At 45.0% G+C, this 23,677-nt stretch overlaps 1 long non-coding RNA gene across 1 annotated transcript; it reads left to right on the top strand.

The window, feature by feature from the left end:
* Window positions 1-8,896: 8,896 nt before the first annotated feature.
* LOC142603749 (uncharacterized) lies at window positions 8,897-22,330 on the top strand. Its single transcript, XR_012837634.1, has 3 exons — window positions 8,897-8,975; window positions 20,740-20,791; window positions 22,321-22,330. It is a non-coding gene; the product is annotated as an uncharacterized LOC142603749 (long non-coding RNA).
* The last annotated feature ends 1,347 nt before the right edge of the window (window positions 22,331-23,677 follow it).

Genomic DNA, 23,677 nt, shown 5'->3' with positions numbered 1-23,677 from the left:
CTTGGTGTACACAGCAGTTTGTTGCCCCGTTTCCACAAAGCGTGGAAACACAGAGATGGTTAGCTTGTCTGAAATGTTAATGATGTGAAATGCATGAGTCAAACCTTGAAGATAAAGGTCTAATGCAATTGCTTAAAATTGCAGCAGGTTGTTACTAACATCCTTTGCATTCAAGCCTTGGGCTTTAACCATTAGGAATAACTTTATTACAGAGCATTCATAGAATCACAGACTGGATTGGATTGGAAGGGACCTTAAAAATCATCCAGTTCCAACCCTGCCATGGGCAGGGACACCCTCCACTAGCCCAGGTTGCCCAAAGCCCCATCCAACCTGGCCTTGAACACTGCCAGGGAGCCAGGGGCAGCCACAGCTTCTCTGGGCACCCTGTGCCAGGGCCTCAGCACCCTCACAGGGAAGAATTTATTGCCCTTGTCAACAGTCCCTCTCCAGCTTTCCTGTAGGCCCTGCAGGGAATGGAAGGGGCTCTAAGGTCTCCCTGCAGCCTTCTCTTCTCCAGGCTGAACAACCCCAACTCTCTCAGCCTGAGGTCTCCATAGCAGAGGTGCTCCAGCCCTCGCATCATCTCCGTGGCCTCCTCTGGACTCGCTCCAACAGCTCCATGTCCTTGTGCTGGGGACCCCCGAGCTGGACGCAGCACTGCAGGGGGGTCTCACCAGAGCGGAGCAGAGGGGCAGAATCCCCTCCCTCGACCTGCTGCTCACGCTGCTGGGGATGCAGCCCAGGACACTGTTGGCTTTCTGGGCTGCCAGTGCACATTGCTGGCTCATGTTGAGCTTTTCATCAATCAACACCCCCAAGTCCTTCTCCTCAGGGCTACTCTCCATCCATTCTCCACCCAGCCTGTAGTTGTGCTTGGGATTGCCCCAACCCACATGCAGGACCTTGCACTTGGCCTTGTTGAACTTCATGTGGTTCACATGGGCCCGCCTCTCCAGCCTGTCCAGGTCCCTCTGGATGGCATCCCTTCCCTCCAGCATGTCGACCACACCACACAGCTTGGTGTTGTTGGCAAGCTTGGGTGCACTCAATCTCGCTACCCATGTTGCTGACAATTCTACTGGGCCTGGCTGGGATGGAGTTAATTTTCTTCACAGCAGCCTGTATGGTTGTGTTGGGTTTGCGTGGCAAGGTTTTGGTAGCAGGGGGGGCTACAGGGGTGGCTTCTGTGAGAAGCTGCTAGAAGCTTCCCCTGTGTTTGATAGAGCCAATGCCAGCCGGCTCCAAGACGGACCCGCCGCTGGCCAAGGCCAAGCCAATCAGCGCCTCTGTGATAACATAGTTAAGAAGGAAAAACCCAGTTAGAGAGAGCTTTTGCAGCTGGAGAGAGGAGTGAGAAACTCTGCAGACACCAAGGTCAGTGCAGAAGGAGGGGCAGGAGGTGCTCCAGGTGCCGGAGCCAGATTCCCTTGCAGCCCGTGGTGAAGACCATGGTGAAGCAGGCTGTCCCCCTGCAGCCCGTGGAGGGAGGATGAGGGGGTGTAGAGATTCCACCTGCAGCCCGTGGAGGACCCCACGCCGGAGCAGGTGGAGGCACCTGAAGGAAGCTGTGGCCCATGGGAAGCCCGCGCTGGAGCAAGCCCCTGGCAGGACCTGTGGACCCGTGGAGAGAGGAGCCCACGCCAGAGCAGGTTTGCTGGCAGGACTTGTGACCCCGTGGGGGACCCACGCTGGAGCAGTTTGCTCCTGAAGGTCTGCACCCTATGGAGGAGACCACGCTGGAGCAGTTCACGAAGGACTGTCTCCCATGAGAGGGACTCCATGTTGGAGCAGGGGAACGATGAGAGGAGTCCTCCCCCTGAGGAGGAAGAAGCGGCAGAAACACCGCGTGATGAACTGACCGTAACCCCCACTCCCCGTCCCCCTGTGCCACTGGAGGGGGGCGGAGGTTGAAGCCAGGAGTGAAGTTGAGCCCGGGAAGAAGGGAGGGGTGGGAGCAGGTGTTTTAAGATTTGATTTTATTTCTCATTCCTCTACTCTGTTTTGTTTAGTAATAAATTAGATGAATTTCCTCTCTAAGTTCGGTCTGTTTTGCTCGTGACGATAATTAGAGAATGATCTCTCCCTGTCCTTATCTCAACCCACAAGCTTTTCGTTATACTTTTTCTCCTCTGTCTAGTGAATGAGGGCAGTGATAGAGCAGCTCTCGTGGGCACCTGGCCCCCAGCCTGGGTCAACCCACCACGATGGTGCTCTGCTTTGCATTGATGGCGAAAACAGTGTTGACAATGCATCAGTGTTTTGGCTATTGCTAAATAGTGCTTGCAGTGGCACGGCTTTCTCTGCTCCCTCCTCCAGTGCACTGGGGGTGCACAAGAGATGGGGAAGGGACGTGGCTGGAACAGCCCAACAAAGGGATATTCCATACCGTATGATATTCTGCTCAGCAATAAAAGCTCAGGGAAAGTAGGTGAAAGGGGGTACATTCGTGGTCATGGCACTTGTCTTCTCGAGCAATGGCTATGCATGCTGAGACCCTGCTTCCTAGCAGTGACTGGACATCTGCCTGCCCATGGGAAGTAGTGAATTAATTCCTTTTTTTGCTTTTGATTTCCCTATTAAACTTGATTCATGAGTCCTTTCATCTTCCTTCTGTTTTCTCCCATCCTGAAGGAGAGGGGAGTGAGTGAGAGGCTGGGTGGTCAACCCATACCAAGGACTAGAAAATAGACACTTAGTTTGTGTTCCTAATAAACATTGCTCATCTTGTTTCCCTGCATCAGGTTACATTTTTGTTGCAGAAGGTTCCTCTACTTTTAAATTTGCTCTTGCATTCAGTTTCCTTCTGAATAATTAGTTGAGGAGGTAATGGCATCAACACAGTTCGCTCTGATTGTCCACACCAAAACAGTTAGCTATTTCTGCAAAGCTGATTAGGAATGACACCCTTAAAAACATTGAATTTAAGTTAGCATTTAGGTTTCAAAGTTAATGACTCATGGAAACCCAGCCTCCTGAGGTGTCAGAGAGATGGTGTTGATTCCCTTCCCTAATTCAGCAGGCTGGTGCAAAAAGGTTTGAAGAGCCACTCCTGGACTGCACAGACAACTCTACAGGAGCAGTTTAAAAAGCCCAGCTTTCTCATCTGATGCCATTGCAAGGTACCTCACCCACAGAAGGTTCCTTACGAGAGAGGTCTGACCTCCCCAGGAGGATTGCTTAGCAGCTGGCCGGGAATATGCTTTGTCTTATTTGCAGTCTCATCATTTCACTCTGTCAGTTCTAGATAACTGTTCTAGCTCCATAAATGCAACTACCGACTTGCAGTGGTCTGATTAATGATCCCCAAAGAATTTTTAGTTTGCCATTGCTGCCAGCAAGTTCAGCCTAACCTGGTCTCTGAGCATATGTACCAACGGTGTTGTCACCCCAATGTATAATACAGGTATTTCTTAATGTTTTGTTATTTCCTTCTTTTCAGCTTCTTTTGCTTGTGCTTCCTGCAGTTTTTATAGAAAGGTATTTTAAAAAGGAGGGTGGACTGATTCCTTATTAATTGTGCTTGCTCTGTATAATGATGGGTATTTCTAGCAGAATCCATCCTTTTAAGCCAACTCTTTGCCACATATACACTGAGGGAAATGAAATGCCTTTAAGGCATCATATATTTGTAAAGAACATTAGTAATGCAATGAGGTAGATCAGCTTCATACATTCATTTGAAGATTAGGGCCTAAATTTAGATTTATTCCCCAATGAGAAGGGTTTTGTGGCCTCAATTTCAATAGCTGTTTCAATCCAAAACTACCACGGGAGATAGTGCAATGAGGCAGCTTTGATTTGGAACCTGGGACAGAATGATATGCTAGAAGCTAGACCCCCAGCCTTCAGTGGACATGCATGGCAAAAATTCCTTGCATGCCTGACTTTGGTCTCTGTCCAGCCCTTCTATGAGTTCTTGATTTCACCAAATTCCCCTTGATTTATAGCATGTTACCCATAAGGCCAAGCTATCCCTGGGTAATGTAATAACATACCGTGTTACTCTTGTGTAGCTTATGAGTTTTATGCAGCATGCAAAGCATAAGGGGTCAGTTCTTGAAGGCACTGTATCTTTATATATTAAGTGTAATAATCTCTGCCTCTTGTATATGTGTGTAACCTCCATCAGGGAAAATGGTAATGAGTTTGCATACCAAGGAGATATTAAATCCCAGTTCCCCTTCGGTAATGCATAACGTCAACAGAAGCCTTTGATGAATGCAGCTTCTTCTTAATTAGATGCTTGAGCAGGAGATTATTAATCCGTTTATCTCAAATTCTAATTGTACCATGAATTGCTCGCTGGTTTATGCCTAAGTTTATGGTTGTAGTTATCTTCCTAGAACCTTTAAAGAGTCATACCCATAAATGAATGTGTTTCTGGAAACTTGAATTGTTGTATTCTTATTTGTGTTACTTTCCTCAATATGTTTGTTTGTAAATATTCTGAAACCCTCACTCCATCAGCCAGGGGTATCCTGCAACATATCAATTTGGCAATTGCAGCTATATGGCATTTCCATGGTAGTGACATCTGACCTTTAAAAAAATTAATTTTGGCACCAGTAAAAGGAACCGGCTGATTATCATGATGTTGTGGTTTAACCCAGCAAGCAGCTAAAACAACCACACAGCCATTCACTCACCTCCCCCACAGTGGGATGAGGGAGAGAATCGAAAAGGAAGAAAAAAGTACACTCATGGGTTGAGATAAAGACAGTTTAATATGACAGAAAAGGAAGAAAATACTACTACTAATAATAATAACAATAATAATGATAAAAGAATATACAAACAAGTGATGCACAGCACAATTGGTCACCACCCAAAGCTGATGCTCAGCAAGTTCCTGAGCTGCTCCACTTCCTGGCCCACCCCCAGTTCTCTACGGAGCATGACGTCATATGGTATGGACTATCCCTTTGGCCGTCTGGGTCAGCTGTCCTGGCCGTGTCCCCTCCCCACTTCCTGCCTTCCCCTTGGCAGGGCAGTGTGAGAAGCTGAAAAGTCCTTCATTGCTGGGCAACAGCTAAAAGATTAGTGTGTTGTCAACATTATTCTCATCCTAAATCCAAACCACAGCGCTGTACCACCTGCTGGGAAGAAAATTGACTCTGTCCCTGCTGAAACCAGGACACATGGCAAAGGCTGGTCTTTATGTACCAGAATTACTGAGTGTGGGTGATTTGGGGACCCGCCAGCTTTCAAATGCAGGTTAAAACCATAAGCTTGTGTTGTGATACTAATGTATGTTACTAATGATCCTATAGATCTAAAAATCAGTCCTAGGAGATTCAGGGCAAGCCAATCCATTTGCTAAAAGAGTTGCCTGACTGACACACATTTGCCTAGATACAGCCAAGGATTCTTTTGAAAATACCCTCATAGCAGGCAGAAGCTTTTTTTTTTTCCTTTGAACACACTGAATTGGCCTAGTTGGCAATTCATGGTGTATACTGCAATGGCTCCATCTGCTGAAACAACTCATAAATCACTTGAAGCTTCAGAAAGTTGCAGCAAATGGGATTCTTTCTCCTATGGACTGTGCTATTAATGCCCTCTGTGTTTCTATGACTAGGGTAGGCTACTTAAGAATAGACTGAGAACATATTGCAGTTTCTTTGTGCATATATGTGCCCACTCAACAGAGGGACGAGATTGACAGGCATGTGGCCGACATTCAGTCGAGTGGAATAATAAATGATAGTGAATGAAGTCACTTCCTCAGACCGTCCCTGTTTTTATATGGGCTGTTGTGTAGGGCTTGCTGTGTGCAAGCAAAGATTTCATGGCACCATCTAAATTGTATAGTGATATCTGGGAAGAGAGAAAGGTATTAGAGTGGGGGGGGGGGGGGGTTCTGCTGTGTTCTGTGTTTTTAAGTATCTATACTGGCTGCTGTTAAAAAAATACAAACAATCCCTACCACAGTTTCTTCCTGTTCTAAATACAGTGGCAGATGATAGCTCTTCTGGCACCTATAGGCTCAGTGTTGCCAAATGATTGCTTCTCATCAGTGTTACTGATGTCCTGGCTTACAACATGTCCTAGTTGTCCTTTTCAGTGCAGAATGCATTTCTCATTAAGGTCCCTGTATCTCACTGCTGAATGAATTCAGACTGAGATGAGGCTGACTGCTCCCATCCTTTCAGTTCTAGGAGAATCCTTCATGGCAGACACTGTATCTATGCTGACATGCAGCTGGGCTCAGTTTAGCTCCAAGCATGTATAAAATAAAATTATACCTGCACAGCTGAGTGTCATCGCATCTCGTTTTAGACAAGAGAATAATTTGTAGATGTCTATTTTGGATGCATCTGGCAGGCTGTATAAACAGAGATATCTGCTATCTGATTAGCAAACATAGAGGAGTTTCTTGCACTGTCTGCACTTAGGAAGCTATGCTAACCTGATGTGTTAGCTCCTGCTTTACTTTTTTTTTTTTACTTTTATTTTCTCTCCCTTCTCTTAATTGGAGGGCTGCTGACCTTGTTTGCGTAGCTCATCATTACCCTGAAACTGTTCTTCTACTACCAGGTGAATCGATGGCATAGGGAGGGGAGTGCCAAGTCTATCAGAAGAACTGCCAGGACACAAAGTCAGCAGATCCCAGAACCCTTCCGCCAGCGTGACTGGCAGCAGACATTAAAAATTATGATCTGTTTATGTGTGGGCTGAGCTCAGAACTGGGATTTCTGTATCCTACAGTTTTCTGAACCCTTCCCAGTTCTGCCAAGGATGTAGTTTGTGACTCGGAGAAAGTCAGTTCTCTCTTTTTCAGTTTCCCTATCAGTTGAGAGAGCCTTTGGACCATGTAGACATCTCTTACCTCACCAAGACTGGAAGGATTAATTCATTCACTTGTACATTTCAAGGCATAAATTGCTCTGCAGGGCCAGACCCCGTGTCAGTGCATCAAAGGGAGGTTTTTATGATTGACTTCTAGGGGAGGAGGACTGTGGTCCAAGTGCCTACAAGTGGACAAACCCCGCAATGATGTGGCAAGTTAATGCATAAATCCCTTCCCCTCTGTCCCTCAAATCTCTGTTTGCTTTTCTTATCAACTTAATAATATTCCTGCTCCATCTTCAGGCTCAAGTTTCTCCTGAGCATTGTTTGTTTCTGGCATAGCTCTTCTGTTTGAAAAAGGCACTTTGATTCATTCTGTGCTCTTGACTTGGAACTAATAGGACTCATCCGATCTGGTGACTCAGAGTAAGTTCCTCTGCATCTCTGCCTTGTGGACTGAGTGAAGCAGAGGCTCTGCAGAAAATAGAGATGGGATCATAGAAGTAAAGATTGGGTAAAGTGTATGGACAATATGTGCCTGATTCAAGCTGGATAACTAATTCAGTGTAAAAACATGCCTTTTTTTGCCATGAAGGTATAGCCTTAATGGGGAATAATGGCTAAAATTATTTCAGTTCCTCTCTGCCTTTAACAAATTTGAAAGCAGTGTTAAGCTCATGCTGAGCATTTTTTTTAATACCACACTGCATACTTCTTTTTAGTCAAAGTCTTATTTATTCTGCTTTTTAACCTCTCTCCTCTTCTTAGAAGATATGAATCTTTTTCAATGTAGTACATGATCTTGCAAGAAAATAGTGCTTTCTGGTTATACTACTGGTATTTTTGAGGCACATATAATCTCAAAGGGGAGTTTTTTCATGACAGGATCTCCTTTTAAATTAGCCCAAGAATGACAGTGTCAGATCCAGGCTTTCCATGTTGTCTGCATGTGGCAATGAAGAAGTCATTCATGCCAGAAGGCAAAGAGGTACCTAAGTGCCAAACTCACAGCTGAAACCTTAGAGACAAGAGGAAGTGATGCTCAGGAGGAGCTCATAGTCAAATGTCAAAACACAATTAAACACAATTAAGGATTCGTGCAACAGTCTGGCTGTTCTCTGTGTCCCATTTGTAAGAAGGGGACAGCAGTGTTGTCCTAATCCCAGGTGGGTTAAGAAAGTGTCATGGTTTTACCCCAGCCAGCAGCTCAGCACCACGCAGCCGCTCACTCACTCCTCCCCCCGGAGGGATGAGGGGGAGAATCGGAAGAGTAAAAGTGAGAAAACTCTTGGGTTGAGATAAAGACAGTTTAATAGGTAAAGCAAAAGCCATGCACATAAGCAAAGCAAAACAAGGAATTCCTTCCCCACTTCCCATGGGCAGGCAGGTGTTCAGCCATCTCCAGGAAAGCAGGGCTCCTTCACGTGTAACGGTGACTTGGGAAGACAAACGCCATCGCTCCGAACGCTGCCACCCACCTTCACCCCCCACCCCCGTCCTTCCTTGTATGCTGAGCATGACATCATATGGTATGGAATATCCCCTTGGTCAGTTGGGGTCAGCTGTCCCAGCCGTGTCCCCTCCCAACTCCTTGTGCACCCCCAGCCTAATCGCTGGTGGGTTGCGGTGAGAAGCAGAAAAGGCCTTGGCTCTGTGTGAGCACTGCTCAGCAACAACAAAACCACCTCTGTATTACCAACACTGTTTCCAGCACAGATCCAAAACGTAGCCCCATACTAGCTACTATGAAGAAAATTAACTCTATCATCTCAGCTAAAACTAGGACAGAAGGTACACCAGTTAGAGACCGTGGGTGCTCATAGTCTGGGGTGTGGAAGGGCCCATTGAATCCCAGAAGACAAAGGGAAGGGATCCATGACCCAGTTTGCCGGAGACCGCTCAGGGATCAAAGCAAAACCAGAAGGGGATGAAATATTCATGCTGATACCATCATGAGATAGTTGACCGGTGCAGTTATCAGCCTTGACTTCATGAGAAGTTGACCGGTGCAGTGATCAGCCTTTCCTGCTTCCGTAATGCTGTTTGTGGCCTCGGATTCACCTGATCCCTGTGATCCCTTTTATGCTTTTTGTTGGCAGCAGAACATTCCAGCCATCACTCCAGGAAGAATGAAGGAGGATAGTCAGAGCAGATCACGTACCCAGTGAACGTGAAAGTAAAAGGTAACTAACTATTCATCCTTTTGTAGCAGTTACCTCTTCTCTGTCAGCAGAGTGGGATTTTTATAACAAATGCTACATCAAGTTGCTGAGATGATAGGCTAGCAAGTGGGTAGTTTCTGCTTCTGCCAAAGGAACAACTGTTGCTTTCATAATCTCTTAGATGTGACATTGTTTCTTCAAAATGAAACCTTTGATGGAAATTACTGGTTTTAGAAGTGACCTAAGATTGCCATCTTCAAGCCTTATGTGGTCTGTTTGACAGCACTTCAGATGATAGAAGAAATACTGCTGTTTCCTCCTGTCTGGTCTTTTTTGTGTGTATATGCCTCACACTAGGCAAGGGAGGCATAGAAAAAATTTTCCAATGGAAAGCATTTTTATAAAATCACAAGTGTTGGTGGGTAGTGAGTATTTAGGACAACCAGGGGATCAGGCCCAGCCAGCACGGGTTCATGAAAGGCAGGTCCTGCTTGACCAACCTGATCTCCTTCTACGACCAGGTCACCCGCCTAGTGGATGAGGGAAAGGCTGTGCATCTTATCTACCTGGACTTTAGTAAAGCCTTTGATACTGTCTCCCACAGCATTCTCCTAGAGAAGCTGGTGGCTTATGGCTTGGACAGGTGCAGTCTTCGCTGGGTAAAAACCTGGCTGGAAGGCCGAGTCCAGAGAGTTGTGGTGAACAGAGTTAAATCCAGTTGGTGGCCGGTCGCAAGCGGTGTTCCCCAGGGCTCAGTTTTGGGGCCAGTCTTGTTTAATATCTGTATCAATTATCTGGATGAGGGGATGGAGTCCGCCCTCAGTAAGTTTGCAGATGACACCAAACTGGGTGGGAGTGTCGATCCGCTCAAGGGATTCCCTCTGCAGAGGGATCTGGACAGGCTGGATTGATGGGCCGAGGTCAATTGTATGAGGTTTAATGAGGCCAGGTGCCGGGTCCTGCACTTCAATCACAACAACCCCAGGCAACGCTACAGGCTTGGGGAAGAGTGGCTGGAAAGCTGCTTGGTGGAAAAGGAACTGGAGGTGCTGGTTGACAGCCGGCTGAACATGAGGCAGCAGTGTGCCCAGGTGGCCAAGAAGGCCAACAGCATCCTGGCTTGTATCAGGAATAGTGTGGCCAGCAGGAGTAGGGAGGTGATTGTGCCCCTGTATTCGGCTCTGGTGAGGCCGCACCTCGAATACTTGTGCCCCTCACTACAAGAAGGACATTGAGTTGCTGGAGCGTGTCCAGAGAAGGACAACGAAGCTGGTAAAGGGACTGGAACACAAGTCTTATGAGGAGCGGCTGAGGAAACTGGGGTTGTTTAGCCTGGAGAAGAGGAGGCTGAGGGGAGACCTTTTTGCTCTCTACAACTACCTGAAAGGAGTCGTGAGGTGGGTGTTGGTCTCTTCTCGCAAGTGACTAGTGAAAGGACAAGAGGAAATGGCCTCAAGTTGTGCCAGGGGAGATTTAGATTAGATATTAGGAAAAATTTCTTTACTGAAAGAGTGGTGAGGCATTGGAACAGGCTGCCCAGAGAGGTGGTGGAGTCACCATCCCTGGAGGTGTTCAAAAAATGTGTAGATGTGGCACTTTGGGACATGGTTTAGTAGACATGGTGGTGTTGGGTAGACGGTTGGACTTGATGATCTTAGAGGTCTTTTCCAACCTTAAGATTCTATGATTCTGTGATTCTATTCCAGGGCACATGAAATTCCTGGAAACATTTTCAAACACATTTTTGTATCATCCCTTTTTGGTGGCTGATCAAATGAATTTGTATCTTTGAAAAATCCCTTCACTTGGATCCCTTCTGTGTTCTGAAAGTCAGGGTATTAGTTTAGGTTCCTAAACGATAGTCTAACATTAGATATCAATATATTAAAAATCCCCTAACTCTTCATCATGAGTTTCACATAGAAACTCATCACTTTTCACTGTGGAAGCTCTCTTTGATGGGTTCCCAGTTCCCCTCTCATTTATGAGAGTTGAGCTCTGTGTCTTCTAAATTCCACTGAACAAACATCATTATCAGCTTTTTAGCATGAGACTTTGGGGTGCTCTACCCTTACACATTGCAAAATGTTTTGTACTAAACGTGACAAGGCAGCAATCAGGCAGCCTGACCTACAATGCAGTGAATTTTATCTGCCATGCAGTGCAATTTGGGCTTATGAGGCTCTTTCACCTTTGTCCTTAGATACAGGTTATAAATTTGATGAGTGCATGGGCACCTAGGATATGCAAAAATAGAGAACAAATTCTTCACTGCCCCACCCTTTAATATCAAGAACTTTCTAATTGACTTCAACAAGCCAGCAATCACCCTGTGTCAATACAGTGTAGATACTATTTTCTCTATCCATGTCATTCAGCATCACCTCATTGTTGCAGTTGCAGTCCTGCACTTAGCATCATCTGCATCTCATTCTGTTTACTGCCACATTATTAGTTCTGAAGGGAAGCATAAAGTCCCTCTTCTTTTTACACGAGGTTAACCTATGCTAAGGATTCAGTGATGTGCTGGTGATGGTTCTGTGCAGTCACAAGAGGATGCACATGCCCTATGGGCTGGGAATGGTCTTCGTAAAGCCCGAAGCTCTGCTTAAGATTGGTATATCTACGAGGGTTTCAACAACATGGTGATTCCCATCTATTTCCCAGCTATAGCCAGTGAAACCATGATAAGGTATGCACTGATGCAGCACCCAGAACTTCACAGAACAAACTGGGGTCTGAATATTAGAGCAGATTGGGTAGAAAATGATGTGGTATTTCCCTTCTTTCCTCCCAGACTTGTACTACTTTCTGCTAGCCCCCACACTTTGCTACCACCTGAATTTCCCAAGAAATTCACATTGCAGACACAGCTGTATCATTAAGAGGATCCTGGAAGTGGTAAGAAAACGACACTGCACTTTTAGCCTGTCAACTTCTGAGACTCTCCTTGGGTAGTAACACTTCTTGTACTGAGCCATGAGATTCATACCAAGGTTGACCTCGGTCCCTTGGATGCTGATGTTACAATTGTGTGTCAAACATTGCCTTATCACACGGGCATATTTCTCCTGATGTTTGACAAAAAGTAGGAAGCTATTTCTGATATTACAAGACTATTTTCTTAACTCTCTGGGGCCCTGAAGGAGTGAGCAAATGTCCTACAAACTGTATGTGCACTCTGCTAAAAATGCAGCAGTCACCAGAGATGCCTGCGGTTGCTTTCCTTGTGTCTAAGTTCAATGGTAGTGCAATTATGCTGTGAAATCATGAAAATTTCAGGCATCACAGAGTGGTATTTCACATGGGGATTTCACAGAGTCCTTTTTAATCCCTCTCCCCTTTTTTAGGATATTTGAATGGAAGTTACTATTTGATCATCATGGATTAACCTTTAAAGGGGCTCTTGAAGGATCTGGCAATTTCATAGAGGTGATATGTTGGACTCTCACCTCCTGCCAATGAACCAGACCAAATTAAGCCCCCTCGGTGTAGCAGCTCATCACAGATCCATTGGCCCAGCCATGCAAAGCCGAGCATGGTCCATTGTCAATGCAGGCAACGTGCATGGTGAATGCTCTATACCACCGGCAGTGGGAAGAGCCCTTGCGCTAAGATGTTGATGTCTTGTGTTAGAGTGAGTAATGTGCTGGGATGTGTGCCAGTCTCCAAGACCTTCACAAGATGGCTGCAGCATAAGCAATTTCAGTGTCAGTTAATTACACTTGAAGACACTGCGGTGGCTCTGGTATCTAACCACAAAATAGATGGAGATATGGAGTGATGCCTCTGGACATGGTGACTTTAGTGTGAGGCAATCAATGAAGGGCTTTGAAGTCTCTTCTTGTTTTCTTTGCCAATATTTCTCTTTCATCTCATGCTGGTGCTATTACAACAGGTACTGGGGTTTTTGTTGTTTAAACCCAGGGATTCAGTTGTCACACCTAACAAGGACTGCTGGGATGCAGTTCTTCGCATCTAACATTATAGGAAAGTTATGGCTGACCTGCACCACTTTGGTCTCCTAACCGCCTCTGCAGCTACCTTAATGTTATGTACCACAGAAATGGCTCACTTTATCATGTCTGTACTTTTCCTCATCTCCTTAAACACAGCAGCTACACCACAGATGACATTTCCAGTCCTACTCAGCGTAAAGAAAGGAAGACACTGGGATGAGGGGTGCTGCCTGTCTCATCTTATGGCCCGCTAGATGACCATTGCATCTCTGGGTCTGTTTTCTCTTCTCTGTGAAAGGTTGTAAGTTTTTAAGGTACTTTGGGATGTGTGGAAGAAAAGCTTTGTAGCAGCCTTAATACAAAGAATTCTTTCCCGTGCTTCCCGTGGCAGTCTGCCAGCAGCTGTCGCCTGGCTTGTCCAGGATCCCCTGCAGAATTTCTCCAGAATCCTTTCTGCCAGCAGTATGGGCAGCTGACAACAGTGAAGAAATTCAAATATTTTGGGGGGCATAAAGTCTTTTTTTCATGCCAGTATAATCATGATATAGTTCTCATAAAGTCCTCGCTGTAATAAAGCCCTTAAAATAGCTGTCCCTGCAGGCTGTTCACCTTAGCTGGCAGCCTTTTTCACACAAGAGGATGGGCTGTGGATGCTCTTCTTTGTTATTACATCCCAACAGAACTTTTTTGTGCCTTTCTGTTCCAGGTAGAGAAGGCTGGAGGACTTTGTCCTACTGCCATTGGCCTGTCCTGCTTACATTGAGGGTGTTTCAGTGGTGAAGGCTTTAAAGCCATCCTCGGTACCAAGGGAAAGAGCCACCCATGGGTTATCTGCCAGCTCTTTGCCAGTGCCAGTCTGTATGGGCTCATATGCAGCAGAGGCTGCAGCTGAGTTTTCTCATCATAGCAGACACAAAATAATGGGTCACTTTACAGGGTCTTCCAATCAACATTGTGTGTACCTTAATTGCTCTCTATTTTTTCTTTCAGTGGACTTCACTAAATATACATGAATCAGTGCAGCTTATAAGTGTAAGCAAATAACACTAGTTTATTTTCTTTAAGCATATTCTACTTCGTATCGTTGCTAGAGGTAATGTTATACGTCTGTTTTATTTATTTCTGCAGGAAATAGAGTCTGCTTGCTTACAGAATACATCTTGAAATTAGCAGTAAGGTCAATCTACATGCTTTTTATTGAACAACTCGTCTGATGTATATTTGTTACAGAGTTCACCTTGAACATAAAACAAAGGAGGTCAGGGAATGCAAGCATGTTAGTTCTGTTCCCTTCTAAATACTGTCAGATACCCTTCATTGCCCTTCATGGTAGCATTACTGAAATGCCTTCACACAAAATACCAATATCAAACCCAGTGAATTTCATGGAGCCTCTGCTTAGCTCCTCTTGTGAGAATCATTGCTTTGCTAGGCTGCTTCATCAGTTTTGATGCAGGAGAGGAATAAAAAGGGCTCAAAGAGGTATCAGTACTTTGCACTAGTAAGGCTTTTTTGGAGAAGAGTAAAATCTGCCCTGGAACTTAACTCCCTAACTGGAGAGTATTTCATTTCCAGTTCTTCCTTGGCTTCTTTTTGGGCTGTTGTCTTTCAGAAGCGTAACTCTTTGGTGGTTTGAAGATCAAAATGCAATATCTGATACAGCAGTATTGTGTGAATCATGATGATCCTAAGGAACATGACTTTAACTGCCCTGTGTAAGCTGAACACTGGTACTGGCTGCATGGGCTGGAGCACATGCCCCACATTCACAGCCAGGTTCATGCAGTGACTTGTGGTGACACAGCTAGGAAGAGAATGCACAGAACCTGGGCTGAGAAGAAGAAACGGCGTTTCTTAGAGCTGGAGAGAAAATTCCAGCACTATTTAGCAGCCATGCCCCTTCTCCAAACAGTTGTGTGGGAAGAACCATCCCATCCCTGAGAGAACCGTGTATGTTATTTTCTTCTTCCCTGTTTTTAGGCTACCCATTTCAGTCGTGTCATTTTCCCCATGCAAAGCCTCTCAGCAGTTCCCCAGCTGCTCGCACCATTCCCTACAACTATTATGCAGTAATTGATGAACAAAGCTGCTGCTCGGGAGGAGTAAGGGATCTGCTGCAGCTGCACCTCTAAGCCCTAGTGACCTTTATGGCAGTTGATTGCCCTCCCAATCATTTCTATTAAGTGGACTTGGGCCCAGACTCAACGAACAATTTAATCTCTGAACTTCCTGCTGAAATTAATGGGCTGCAACATTCATATTGACTTTAGTGGGATTTCTCTCTCGTGATTCATTCATTGCTCTGTTCTGGATCGTAACCTTTTCTGGTCTACCCAACGCGTATAGGGAATGAGCGCAGCTCTGCCACCTCTGCTCGTTGCACAGTGTTCTTTGCACACCCTGCGGATTGTTAAATCCCATGATATTTGTGAAAGAGTGTTAATAGCCAGGATTCTCCTCAGGGCCTAGCTTTGAAGGCATACAGGACAGCATTCAGACTGCAAGCTCTGTGGGGCTGCCAGACACTGACTTCTTATGTGGCAGCTTCCCTGGATAAGCCTCCGTCACCTCCTGTCCCCACCACGATATGAAACACTAGTCACTGGGAGGACTAATGTACCGCTGGCCTGGATAGAGCCCTTACACGATTGTTCTGACTCTTAAGGCATTTCCAGCTTTTATACCTAGATGTGAAGATAGAAATAACTGGCACTGTAAGTTTGTAGTTTGCCTTTGAGGGCTGTAGATCTTCAATGAACAAGTCTTGTTAATCTTGGAGAAGCAGCTGCCATTGTTGTCTTGTATGTTTTTACCCCTCTACCTTGTACACCACTGTCAAGACATGAGAATTGATTTGCGTTTGTATGCCCTAATGTGCAGATGGGATTCAAAGGAGCTGAGATTCTCATTATATGTATGTTTTCACAGCTAGGTTTCATCAGATTTCCTTTGCTGCTGCCTGCCTTTCAAGCTGTGAATCATAATGCCAACAAAATCCAGACCTTCCCAGTGCTGCAGTTCGATTCTATTGGCATTTTCCCGTTGTCTGAAGGATTTTCCTGCTTCCATGTTTCTGCTGAAAAACTAGGTGGCGTTTATCACTCTTCTAATCGTGGCAAGTTTTCAGTATCTCGCCTTGTTTGCATCTGTGCAGTTTTGCAGTGTTTAACCTTTTAAATACATCTTTCACTTTTTTTGTTTGTGCCAGGACGTCACAGGAGCTAACGATGGCTGTTAAAGTTATTTTCCAAATTGGTAGTTTATCATGGGATTAGCCTCTCATGCCGTAGAACATGTGTCTTTTGTTAAAAGCGCCCTTTCTGTCCCTCTGATTTATTCCCCCCCCGCCCCACGCCAAGATCTTCCCCCTTTTAGCCTAGGAGCAGAAAATTGCAAAAACCCTTCCGTGTCTTCTTGGGGCATAGTATCAACACAGTGAGATGCAGACAACGATGTGCCTGCCCCAGCCATGCCCGAAGCCTGCCCGACATGCACCGGTTCCAGTTAATCCTGCATTACACAGTGCTGAGCTCAAGCTAATGTCACCTCTTGGCTCAGACTGGCTCCAACTTCAAAGTCTGCCCTGCTTTGGGTAGGATGCCGAGCCCGGTGACCTCCAAATTGTTCCGTGATTCATTGCCACACTTATATGGCTGCGTGACTCCCAGACAGAAGGTGGCTTGTGTGAACACTCAGATCATTACCTGAGCATGGGCAGTGTCTCAAAAGAAGGTTCAAAAAATCACCCAGGCAATTCCTGCCTGATCCAGAAATGTGTCAGGGGAATGACTGTGAATTCCCTGAAAGTCTGAGTTTAAAGCACAAAGGCCCAATGCCTCCATTTCCTTTTCCTATGAAACCATTTATAAAATGGCTTTTATACTCTCCCTTACATTCCCCTGCTTGTATCACCTATACTGGCATAAAAATAGTATCTTTAGCCTTGTATGACAGTGTTCATGCTAGCAGAGTAACACTGGGATAATTCATGATAATTGAACTGTAACAAATTTTGTACACATGCGAGGTTTGGGTTGATAATACTCACTGAAGGTAATGCTGTATTTAATGCATTTCTGTACCAGAGCTCCTGGGTAGATCTGTTTGCTGTTGTCCGGTTCACTTAATGAGGGCTTTTCTACTTAACAAATTGCACACACATTTGCCATCAGCACAGGGCATGCCCCCTCGTTCATGCCTGGAGAAGGGGGCTGAGGAACATGAGCAGAGACCAGAGCTATCTTAGTCAGCCTTGTTCCCTCTGGGACTCTCTGTTTCTCATGCTCTTGATTCCAAAATTATCTCATTACACATTATAGACCCATATAGCTTTGCAATTTACTCTCAGTACCTTGCTCTCTATTGGTCTGTGAACTTACTTATATCCAAACCATTTTTTATTTGTCATCTTTTTCATTAATGTCATATTTTAAAGCTTCTGGTGGTGCTTGGCCTGCAAATGGATACTTTAAATCAAGATGAGGTAAATCTCTCTTTAGGAACAGTGGCTCTGGAAAGGACACATTTATATGAGATTACATTCAAACTCTGCTGAAGGAGTGGAATTTAACCAAGAGGGAAAGATTCTTTTTATTGCCCGTTTCTCCTGTGAGTGGCAAACCATTTCATCTGGCTTATTTTTTCTGTTGGTACTTTCACTCTTGCCTCGGTTGCCTCACAGAGTTGCTGCGATTTAGAGACTGGCAATTTTACCTAGAGTGGTGTCTTTCTGGCAAGGTGTCTTTCACCTCTTGCAAAAGGAGCGTGCTGTTGCTTCGTTTGGAAAGAGGCTGTTTGTTAGGTGATGTGGTTTAGGTTTGTTAAGAACTGTAAATCAATTTTCAAACAAGAACACTGATTAGCTGGCACAGGTCTAATTTGACAGATGTCTAGCACGACTGAATGCCATCTCAGAATTTAACGGGTCCGGTTCAGTGGGTAATACATGCTCGGCGAAAGCAAGGTAAGGCTTTCAGCAAACAAAGACATACACCTTGTGTATCTCATGTTTAGGATTGGCATTTACATTGCGGAGAAGACAGTGAACATTACTGACAGGGCGACAATGACTTCATACCTATGGTGGTATAAATGACTGCAACTAATATACCTTGTTCACACTGGAGTAAGCGTTAACTTTTGCTTTCACTACTGTTTCTTCAGAAACAGACACTCGCTTTATGCAAGTAAGGTATGGGCAAGATCCCAAAATATCAAATCCTTACCTGTTTTAGCTGAGTGTATAATCCTGCACCTAATGCTGTTTTAGCGTCTGTTGTTTCCGTTAGCATCCCCGTACAAGATGGATCTGCGAAAAAAGGTACCAGGAGACTCTAAAGGAAGTTTACATTTTCAGCCTTTGCTGGACTTTCTGTAAGGTGAGCTCTTTTTCCAGTGCAGTTGGCTAAGAAAAGCTAGACATCTTGGTATCACTAACAGATGACAAGGAGTCAGCAGCTAAAGGAAAATAAGTGTGTGTCCAACTACTGATTCCTGGACTAGAGCTGAAATCATTCAGAAGCCTGCTGTACTTCACATTGGGAAAAACACTTCTGATGACAGAAAATTGGAAAAAAAACATGAGACAACACTTTCTCAGAAATTCATTCTGGTTACCCTTGTTGTCTGTTTGATTTTGAAATGTTTATTTAATATTCAAATAAATGGTTTCATCTTCTTTAGGGGTAGCTGAATAATTTTTTACTTTAGGCTATAAAACCCCATTAATACATGTTAGTACTATTTGCACATATATAGAATCACAGAATCACAGAATGGTTTGGGTTGGAAGGGACCTCAAAGATCATCTAGTTCCAGCCCCCCTGCCATGGGGGCTATATGTATATGTTATGTATTTATACATTCTTTAGATACATTTTTACCATATATATCACTAACTATTCTATTGAAAAAATATATTAAAAAGTTAAATGTTGATAGCGCAGGAGTTATAATGTGGGTTTCCACAGAGAACGGGAACATGTATTGATGTAAAAAGGAAACAGGATCTGCAATCTGTTTGACCTGATATATATATACACATGGATATTTATGTAAGACGTGATGTTAATAAAGTTGATTTTGATCTCTCAAGTAGTGTCACATTAGTCAAGAATACAGCACTTTGCTTTCAAACTTTGTTAAAAAAATTGTAAAATGCATTCAGACTTGTTAATACTTAATGTTGATATTGTAGTATTACTTTATATGAAAAAAATCAACTACACATGCAGCAGGTGTTACGTCAGGGCAGGGTGCAGGTCAGATGGTGATGGCAGCGGTATGGGGCAGACAGAGGATGGAGAAACCCTGTGCCAAGGCAGCACTGGTCAGTGCAGGGATGCTGCGCGGCACATTTTACGCTGTGTCAATGTTGGTCTCTCATTTCCCAAGGTGCAGCAAGGAGCTTTGTGCCCTCACCATATCCTCTAAGCCAAAAAGATATCAAGTGTTTGAGTGTCTGCTCTCTGGGGATGTTCGCTAAAAAAGCCCTCTCCAGCTGGCTGCAAATGACTGATTTTTAAAAATAATCTAAACACAGGAGGATACAGAATCCATTAATCCCAGGGTGTGTTAGTAACCCTAGAACAACAAACATTTTTATAAGCTAAATTACAGCTTTGACAACAATATATTTTAGAAAATAATGAATTGGACCCTAAAAGTCATGAAGCTGGCTTAGAAGTCATAGGGTTTTTTTCAGCAGGTCTTAAGATTTTTTAAATATTATTCTGATGTCTAATTCTTAGCAATTTTTTATTTTTAAAACAGTTCTGTATTTGTTTTTTCCCCCTACTGAAACATGGCTCCAGAGTTGGAGCTTTAAGGAAGTTAGTAAATATTGCAAGATGAAAACATGCCACGGTCTTCTAAATCCTGACTGTTAATTATTAAGATGGTATAAATTAGATGTTAGTTTCTGATACAGACAGAGTATCTGAGAGAACCGCAAGATTACAGTCCCCAGAGCATAATCAGGAGATGCTTTGTTTGGATGCTTCGTTCTCTTTCACTGCTGAAAGTGCTGTCAGGAAGATGAAACTTTTATATTCTGGCAGTCAATGACAAGGTACCCCTCATCTAGCAGACGTTTGTCACCTCGACCGACCAACCGTGCAGCTTCTCTCAGACCGCCACATCTTTAAAAGGGAAACCGGGAGCGGTGCCGTTTAAATTACAAACTCTGAAACCTTCAGCCCGACGTTGCGCTGTGCAGCAGCGGCACTGACCGTGCATCACAGGTCAGGACCGACGCGGAGGCTGCGGAGAGGCGTCTCTTTTTGTCCTCCTGGGAAATACCTGCAGCTAGCAGCTGATCTCCATAACACTTCCCAGTGCCTGATTTTGCTGAAATGTAAAGCTGCCACTTTTTAGGGGCTTCCTCTTGGTACCCAGGACTTCAGTCGTGCTTTTGTAACTAAGCCTGACACACCTTTATGGCTGACAAGGGCCAAAAATTATTTATTAGCTTTAAGTTAGGTGATTTGCCACATCGACACTGTAGGCGTTATCTTGTGTTTGAGGTCATGCTTTCTAAATCTGGAAAAAAATACAGGATATTGTTATAGGAACACTGACGTTCAAATTGGCATGGTTCACAACAAACAGCAAGTGTTGCCTTCATTTCTGGCTTCAAAGGTGGCTGGGAACCCAGCATGCTTACAGGAAGATTTTCAGCCGGGCTGTGACAATCAGCCCACATGCAATTTGATTTGTAATGCACCTTTACCTCACCCATGGGGAAGGATGTCTATCCAGCAAGATGGGCGTGTGTTTTCTCTGGAGTGATGTAACGAAGCCTGGTTTTACTCCTCCTCTTCTCGCAGGAACACAGACTCGCACTTGCTGGAACACCCCAGCCCACAGATGGCTAGACAGGTATGACGCTGGCTTCTGCACACTCCTGTTAGTGTGCCCTGTGTTTGAAAGATTAAATACTGCTGCTGGGAAATCAATAACATTCATCATCATCGCTTTTTTGAAGGATTAACTTGCTGTGGGTATGTCTGTCTCCTGTATGGCTCTGAAAGTTTGGCTGGCGTGAAATTTAACTGGGAGGCATTGTAATTAAACCTTGACATTTGAAGTAATTAATGAACAAGCTTTACATTTTAGCAGTGTCAAAGGAACCGCAGGGTGCTGACAGAAGTGAAATAACTTTGTTAATTTAAAAGTATCAAACTTTCTGCAAGCATGTAGTTTGTACTGCTGGGAACAAGCTCTTCAGAAATAGCATGGTAGCCCCAGTAATGTAAATCTTGGCCCTTCTCTAAGGAGGGATCGAAGAGGGGAGTCCCGCTGCAGGGAACAGAGGGCAGGAGTTAGTATCCCCCACCAGGGAATGCGTCTTACATCACCAGCTCTGCTCCTTCACCCCAAAATCTTGGGAAGGTCCAGGACGCCCAGGCTGTGAGCATCTCCAGGAGCTGTCTAGGAAGGAGGCAGATTCCAAACCACTGCTTAATATTGCAGCTGGAAACTGGATCTTATTTACATCTATAAATAGCCAGAATATGTTTCTTTCCACCAGTGCCTCTGGGAGGCTGTTCATCGTCACATGCAGATTCAGAAAGGTAAAGGATGATCACGTGTTTTAGCCCAAGCCTCCAGGAGAGAAACATGGTCATGCAGTGGCAGCCGGCAAGTGGGTACGCAACGCAGGATCGCCGCCGCTGTTTCACTGCTGAAGCAGTGTTGAAAAGGCGGCAGTGTAAATACCAACCCTTTTAAGTGAAGAGGTCGGGACTGGCAGCATCTGTGACACTCTGACGACAACTCACCCCCTACAAAGTCATAAGCATTTTGTGGAGGACCCTTGTGTCAATCTCTTGGTGATAAAAGCTTTTGCTGAGCTTAAAAAAGCAGTTCATAAAATCAGGCTCCTGAGGCCAATAAATTGGAAGCCAAACAAATGACCTCAGATATTTTCATGGCATCCAATAAGTAGTCAGCACTGACAAAACCCAGAAGCATTTGTTTTCAGTGCCCTCAGTATGGACGGAGAACCTAACGTAAGAAGTCCATTTTAGTTCTCCTCCTCCTTTATTAATAGATTTCTGATGTGTGCAGAGTAAAGGATGCAAATGAGGGGTTAAAACAGAGCACGTGGGGCTGGGCAGCGTGTGAAGGTTTAGACTTCAATTCAGGCAGCAGTTCAGAGCAGCCTCCGCCGCTCAGTGCCGAGGTCTTGGAAATGAACCGTGTTTCCACAAGTCACCTAAGCTGGTGTGCAAGATGCCCCCCCATAGGTGTGTGTGCATTTGGAACAACTCCTTCAGCTTTGGAGGGCTGGTGGATATAAACCGCATTATCTTGCTCTGTGTGATTAATCCTGATGTTAATGACTTAGCAGTGCGCTGGGAACAACTTACCAAGCTTCTTCCCATTTTTCTGTGCTTTGTGAACAGACACGTCTACAAGCCCTTATTGCATCACGGTTGTGACAAGTGGCAGCCCCAGCTGGCGGCGTTCCTTCTCGCTGCGTGTTTCTGTGAGGTAGGTCACAGGAACAGCCATCCTGGTCACAGCCATGACCTCTCATTCACATAAATTCATAGCTTTATGTGTAGCAGCTAAGATTTTGAGATTTGCTCTAGTTGCCTCCAGATCCCAACCTAAGCCAGGTGCCTTGTTCTGAAACTGGCACCTAGACCAAAAGAAAAAGGTTTGGGGTTGCGAGCTGGCGAGCAAATGGTTTAAAATACTGATGTGAGTCCTAGTGAGAGGAGTCACATTGCACTCGAGCTTCACAAACTGATTAGATTAGCACTCCAGCATGCTTGTATAGCAGCACTGAGTGGCCGGGTCCCCACTGCATTAGTAGCTCAAGTGCTTGCAGTTCTTGACCTTCTGCCCACGCTGACAATCTGCTAGCTTGGGTTCAAAGTAAGCTTTGGATTAAGCTAAAAATTTCAATGGTTAGAGGAGAGACCTTTAGGTGACCTTTGAAGAATTTTTTTAGTTTCCCAGGACCTAGGAAACAGTGGCTGGGAAACAGCGTGGGGTCAGTTAAAAAGTAAATGTGCCTGGAGGAGCGTGGCACTGCAGCAATTCAGCAAATGTGAATAGGCTGTGCCAGACTCTGCCTCCCACTGCAAAAGATCCCATACCCAACAGGCAGAGTTGGTCATAAAAGTGTCTGCGCACTGCATCTTGGCCCTGATCAGCTTTCTGTCACAGGCCATTAAGTAGGATTTGCACAGTTCTGCAGTGCCAACCACTGCGTTAGTCAGTGGATGCTCTATCAGTCGTTCACATCTTTGGGCATCCTGCAGCTTTGCAGCTTTGCAGGTGGTAGAACAGCCCAGTTCCCGCAGGGATCAGGGATATGTCACACAAGAGAATTTAGGGAGCTCTCATATCCTCACAGCGATGAGGCAGGATGGCTGGATGTAGGCAGGGATGAAGGCAGAAATTGGAAAACCCATTGGTCTGCATGGCATCTCCTCCTCCTAGGACAGAAGAATTTGTAGCACAGATTACACCAGCACTTAAACCAAGGCCATTGCTTTGGGACTTCCAGCTATTGCCCTGGGAAGCTAGTGGTGCCCCAATCCAAGGCAGGGACTGGAGTATTAAGGAGACTTCTCTTTGTATACTCCTGATCATTGCTGTTTAGACCAAAGTGATGGGACCATTGGAAAAACAAATGAACAAAGCTGGAAAAATCATACTTAGGACAGATGTTCTGGCTGGCGAGCTCAGTTTTGCTCTGCTCGGTGGGAACAGCGCCATAGACTGGTGGCCAGCCAGAAGCTGTGAATC

This window comes from Balearica regulorum, chromosome 13 (assembly GCF_011004875.1).
Source record: "Balearica regulorum gibbericeps isolate bBalReg1 chromosome 13, bBalReg1.pri, whole genome shotgun sequence".
NCBI lineage: Eukaryota > Metazoa > Chordata > Aves > Gruiformes > Gruidae > Balearica > Balearica regulorum.
Note: the sequence above shows the minus strand (reverse complement) of the source record. Positions and strands in the feature narration are given on the sequence as shown.